Source organism: Symphalangus syndactylus, chromosome 17 (assembly GCF_028878055.3).
Source record: "Symphalangus syndactylus isolate Jambi chromosome 17, NHGRI_mSymSyn1-v2.1_pri, whole genome shotgun sequence".
Taxonomy (NCBI): domain Eukaryota; kingdom Metazoa; phylum Chordata; class Mammalia; order Primates; family Hylobatidae; genus Symphalangus; species Symphalangus syndactylus.
Genome location: NC_072439.2, coordinates 85,769,121 through 85,775,037, shown reverse-complemented (window position 1 = coordinate 85,775,037; position 5,917 = coordinate 85,769,121). Strand labels below are relative to the sequence as shown.

Genomic DNA, 5,917 nt, shown 5'->3' with positions numbered 1-5,917 from the left:
TTTGTTACATATGTATATATGTGCCATGTTGGTGTGCTGCACCCATTAACTCGTCATTTACATTAGGTATATCTCCTAATGCTATCCCTCCCTCCTCCCCCCACCCCATGACAGGCCCCAGTGTGTGATGTTCCCCTTCCTGTGTCCAAGTGTTCTCATTGTTCAATTCCCACCTATGAGTGAGAACATGCGGTGTTTGGTTTTCTGTCCTTGCAAGTTTGCTCAGAATGATAGTTTCCAGCTTCATCCATGTCCCTACAAAGGACATGAACTCATCGTTTTTTATGGCTGCATAGTATTCCATGGTGTATATGTGCCACATTTTCTTAATCCAGTCTATCATTGATGGACATTTGGGTTGGTTCCAAGTCTTTGCTATTGTGAATAATGCCGCAATAAACATACATGTGCATGTGTCTTTATAGCAGCATGATTTATAATCCTTTGGGTATATACCCAGTAATGGGATGGCTGACGCCTAGCTAATTTTTTTGTATTTTTTGTATTTTGTTTTAGTAGAGATGGGGTTTCTCCATGTTGGTCAGGTTGGTCTTGAACTCCCAAACTTAGGTGATCCACCCGCCTTGGCCTCCCAAAGTGCTGGGATTACATGCATGAGCCACTGTGCCTGGCTGCTGACTTATGATTTTAAAGAAAAGGTCATGAGCTATTACCCTGAAAGTTTATGTTATTTTTGGCCCTGCTAGTGTTTTGTTTTGTTTTTTCTTTTTTTAAAGTTAGTTGTGTAACACTTAAACATTGAGACATTTCACATAAAAACTGTTTCTGGCTTCATTTGAAAAATAAGATCTAGCAACACGAGGCTCATGTTTCTGCTTGACAACAATCTGCCAAAGCTCAGAAGTGGTGAAACCCTTTGGATGGTTCATATTCACTCTAGATCACCGCAGCCTCCATCACCCCTCCTGTCTTATTCCTGAGCAGCTCTCCTCATTTATGTCACCTGGTTGGCCTCTGTAGGTGTTTGACTTTGGCTTCCAATGTTAAGAATTTCTTGTGTGATTCTTTTTTTTAACTTTTTTTTTTTTTTTTTTGAGATGGAGTCTTGCTCAGTCGCCCAGGGTAGAGTGCAGTGGCGAGATCTCTGCTCACTGCAAGCTCCGCCTCCCGGGTTCACGCCATTCTCCTGCCTCAGCCTCCCGAGTAGCTGGGACTACAGGCGCCCACCACCACGCATGGCTAATTTTTTGTATTTTTAGTAGAGATGGGGTTTCACCACGTTAGCCAGGATGGTCTCTATCTCCTGACCTCATGATCCACCCATCTCAGCCTCCCAAAGTGCTGGGATTACAGGCATGAGCCATCGCGCCCAGCCTCTTTTTTTAACTTTTAAGTTCAGGGGTACATGTGCAGATTTGTTATATAGTTAAACTTGTGTCGTGGGGGTTTGTTGTACAGATGATTTCATCACCCAGGTATTAAGCCTAATACCCATTAGTTATTTTTCATGATCCTCTCCCTCCTCCCACCCTCCACCCTCTGATAGGCCTCAGTGTATGTTGTTCCCCTCTATGTGTCCATGTGTTATCATCATTTAGTTGGTACTTATAAGTGAGAACATGCAGTACTTGGTTTTCTGTTCCTGTGTTAGTTTGCTAAAGATAATGGCCCCCAGCTCCATCCATGGTCCTGCAAAGGACATGAACTCATTCCTTTTTATGGCTGCATAGTATTCCATGGTGTGTGTACCACATTTTCTTTATCCAGTCTATCATTGATGGGCATTTAGGTCAATTGCATGTCTTTGCTATTGTGAATAGTGCTGCAGTGAACACATGCGTGCATGTGTCTTTATAATAGTGATTCTTAGATAGCCTTGGGAAGTAATTTCAAAATACCATTCCATGTGTAGGTAATCATAGGTCTTATCAGATTAATGTATGTAATTAATTGGTTCATGATGGAAGCCAGACATGATAAGATTAATTGGGCCAAGGTCATCAGTGGTTTAACCTGTTTTATTCTAGAATTAGTTCTGGCAGGGAAGGCTTTAGAGAAAGTAGTAAGTGGCTTACAGAGCAAAGAGAGAGCAGTCACCTCAAAGAAGGTTTACAGAGTGAGGTAGCACAATGCAGTAAGAAATGTCTAAGACCAAATCCTTTCTATGAGAATCATGTCACCCTCTCAGACTCAATTTCCTTATCTCTAAAATTGGGAGGGTAAAATCTATCTTGCAGGAGTCTTACGTGGTTTGAGATAATATATGTATAGTGCCTTGCCCATCTTCAGCAATTAATAGCAGTAAATTGAAGCAGAAATAACAGTAAAAATGGCAGTAGCAGTTATCCTGTCTAGCCTAAGATTGCCCAGGTTGCTTCAGCCTAAATGGAATATTCTGAACTTAAAATGTCTGGGTTGACTGCAGCAACCCCAGTTTCTGTAAGCATAAGGCCCTTTTCTCTTAGCCTCACTCAGCTGGATACTGATAGGATTCACCCTTCTGCTGTCCTCACTCTTTATCACTGGAGAATCCCTGCCCCTTTGGGAAGTTTGTTGTTGCTGTTTTTTCTTTTTTTAAAAAGTGACATTACTCTTTTTTGCAACAGGTTTGCCGCTAGAACACAGGTGTCATGAAAACTACCAAGCCAAATGGGAAAGGAAAAGACGCATATCAACATTATTGTCATTGGACATGTAGATTCAGGCAAGTCCACCACTACTGGCCATCTGATCTACAAATGCGGTGTCATCGACAAAAGAACCATTGAAAAATTTAAGAAGGACGCTGCTGAGATGGGAAAGGGCTCCTTCAAGTATGCCTGGGTCTTGGATAAACTGAAAGCTGAGCATGAATGTGGTATCACCATTGATATCTCTTTTATGGAAATTTGAGACTAGCAAGTACTACGTGACTATCATTGACGCCCCAGGACACAGAGACTTCATCAAAAACATGATTACAGGGACATCTCAGGCTGACTGTGCTGTCCTGATTGTTGCTGCTGGTGTTGGTGAATTTGAAGCTGGTATCTCCAAGAATGGGCAGACTGGAGAGCATGCCCTTCTGGCTTACACACTGGGTGTAAAACAACTAATTGTTGGTGTTAACAAAATGATTACACTGAACCACCCTAAAGCCAGAAGAGATACAAGGAAATCGTTAAGGAAGTCAGCACTACATTAAGAAAATTGGCTACAACCCCGACATAGTAGCATTTGTGCCAATTTCTGGTTGGAATGATGACAATATGCTGGAGCCAAGTGCTAACACGCCTTGGTTCAAGGGATGGAAAGTCACCGGTAATGATGGCAATGCCAGTGGAACCACACTGCTTGAGGCTCTGGACTGTGTCTTACCACCAACTGGTCCAACTGACAAGCCCTTGTGCCTGCTCCTCCAGGATGTCTACAAAATTGGTGGTATTGGTACTGTTCCTGTTGGCCGAGTGGAGACTGGCGTTCTCAAACCTGGTATGGTGGTCACCTTTGCTCCAGTCAACATTACAACTGAAGTAAAGTCTGTCAAAATGCACCATGAAGCTTTGAGTGAAGCTCTTCCTGGGGACAATGTGGGCTTCAGTGTCAAGAATGTGTTTGTCAAGGATGTTCGTCATGACAGTGTTGCTGCTGACAGCAAAAACGACCCACCAATGGAAGCAGCTGGCTTGACTGCTCAGGTGATTATCCGGAACCATTCAGGCCAAATCAGCGCTGGCCATGCCCCTGTACTGGATTGCCACATGGCTCACATTGCATGCAAGTTTCCTGTGCAGAAGGAAAAAATTGATCGCCATTCTGGTAAGAAACTGGAAGATGGCCCTAAATTCTTGAAGTCTGGTGATGCTGCCATCGTTGATATGGTTCCTGGCAAGCCCATGTGTGTTGAGAGCTTCCCAGACTATCCACCTGTGGGTCGCTTTGCTGTTCATGATATGAGATAGACAGTTGCCATGGGTGTCATCAAAGCAGTGGACAAAAAGGCTGCTGAAGCTGGCAAGGTCACCAAGCCTGCCCAGAAAGCTCAGAAGGCTAAACGAATGTTATCCGTAATACCTGCCACCCTGGTCTTCGTAATCAGTCATGGAAGAACAGTCTCAGAACTGTTCGTTTCGATTGGCCATTTAAGTTTAATAGTAAAAGACTGGTTAATGATAACAATGCATCGTAAAATCTTCAGAAGGAAAGAAGAATGTTTTGTGGACCGCTTTGGTTTTATTTTTTTGTGTGTGGCAGTTTTAAATTATTAGTTTTAAAAATTAGTACTTTTTAAGGGAAACACTTGACCAAAAATCTGTCACAGAATTTTGAGACCCATTAACTCACGCCTGTAATCCCAGCACTTTGGGAGGCAGAGGCGGGCAGATCACGAGGTCAGGAGATCGAGACCATCCTGGCTAACACAGTGAAACTCCGTCTCTACTAAAAATACAAAAAATTAGCCGAGCGAGGTGGCGGGCGCCTGCAGTCCCAGCTACTCGGGAGGCTGAGGCAGGAGAATGGCGTGAACCCCGGGGGACGGAGCCTGCAGTGAGCCGAGATCGTGCCACTGCACTCCAGCCTGGGCGACAGCGAGACTCTGTCTCAAAAAAAAAAAAAAAAAAAAAAACAAAGTTTAATGAGAAAAAAAAAGTGGCTATTTTATTTTATTTTTTGAGATGGAGTTTCACTCGTCGCCCAGGCTGTAGTGCAGTCGCATGGTCTCGGCTCACTGCAACCTCCACCTCCAGGTTGGTTTCAAGTCTGTCTCAGCCTCCCGAGTAGCTGGGATTACAGGCACCCACCACCATGCCTGGCTCATTTTTTGTATTTTTAGTGGCAACGGGATTTCACCATATTGGTCAGGCTGGTCTCAAACTCTTGACCTCAGGTGATCCACCCACCTCGGGCTCCAAAGTGCTGGGATTACAGGTGTGAGCCACCGCACCTGGTCTAAAAAGTGACTTTAGATAAGCATCTGTCAAAGCATTTTCTGTAAAACACTAATTCCAGAGGGTGTTAAATGCTCTTTCTAAAATATTATTTTTGTTATTTCATGTTTGATATGGTTTGGCTGTGTCCCCAACCAAATCTCATCTTGAATTGTAGCTCCCATAATCCCCACGTGTCATGGGAGGGACCTGGTGGGAGATAATTGAATCATGGGGGCGGGTTTTTCCCACGCTGTTCTCCTGATAGTGAAGAAGTCTCACGAGATCTGATGGCTTAAAAAAGGGCAGGTCCCCTGCACATGCTCTCTTGCCTGCCACCATGTAAGACGTGACTTTGTCCTTCCTTTGCCTTCCACCATGATTGTGAGGCCTCCCCAGCCATGTGGAACTGAATCCATTAAACCTCTTTTTTCTTTATAAGTTACCCAGTCTCAGGTATTTCTTCATAGCAGTATGAAAATGGACTGATAAAATGTTTAAATAAGTCTAAGAAATGCTGAACTAAACAAGACTAACCAGATTTCATTGTTGCAGGATTTCTCAGAGTATTTAGCTTATATTATAAATATATTTTATATATTATACATAATATATATTTATATGTATATATTTAAAATATATTTATATATTTAATATATAAATATATTTTAAATATATACATATAAATATATAAAAATATAAATATATATTATATATGATATATTTATTATATATATATATATATATATATATATTTAGACATGGAGTCTCACTACATTGCCCAGGCTGGTCTTAAACTCCTGGGCTCCTAGAGATCCTCTTGCCTCAGCCTCCCCAAAATGCTGAAATTACAGGCATGAGCCACTGCACTTGGCCTAGCTAATATATTAATGTCACTTTTGACTATGATATACACAATTTTCCAAACTTAGTTGATTTTGGAAATTCTCTCTTTTTTTCAGAGTATCTTGCAGGGCTAGTATTTCATGGATTATTTTGTGGAAATACTGTTTTAAGTAAATAGGAATCTAGAAAAAAACTTGAAAAAA

The 5,917-nt window shown here is 42.1% G+C and overlaps 1 pseudogene; it reads left to right on the top strand.

Moving 5' to 3' along the window:
• Positions 1 to 2,572: 2,572 nt before the first annotated feature.
• Positions 2,573 to 5,313, top strand: LOC129457571 (putative elongation factor 1-alpha-like 3; annotated as a pseudogene).
• The last annotated feature ends 604 nt before the right edge of the window (positions 5,314 to 5,917 follow it).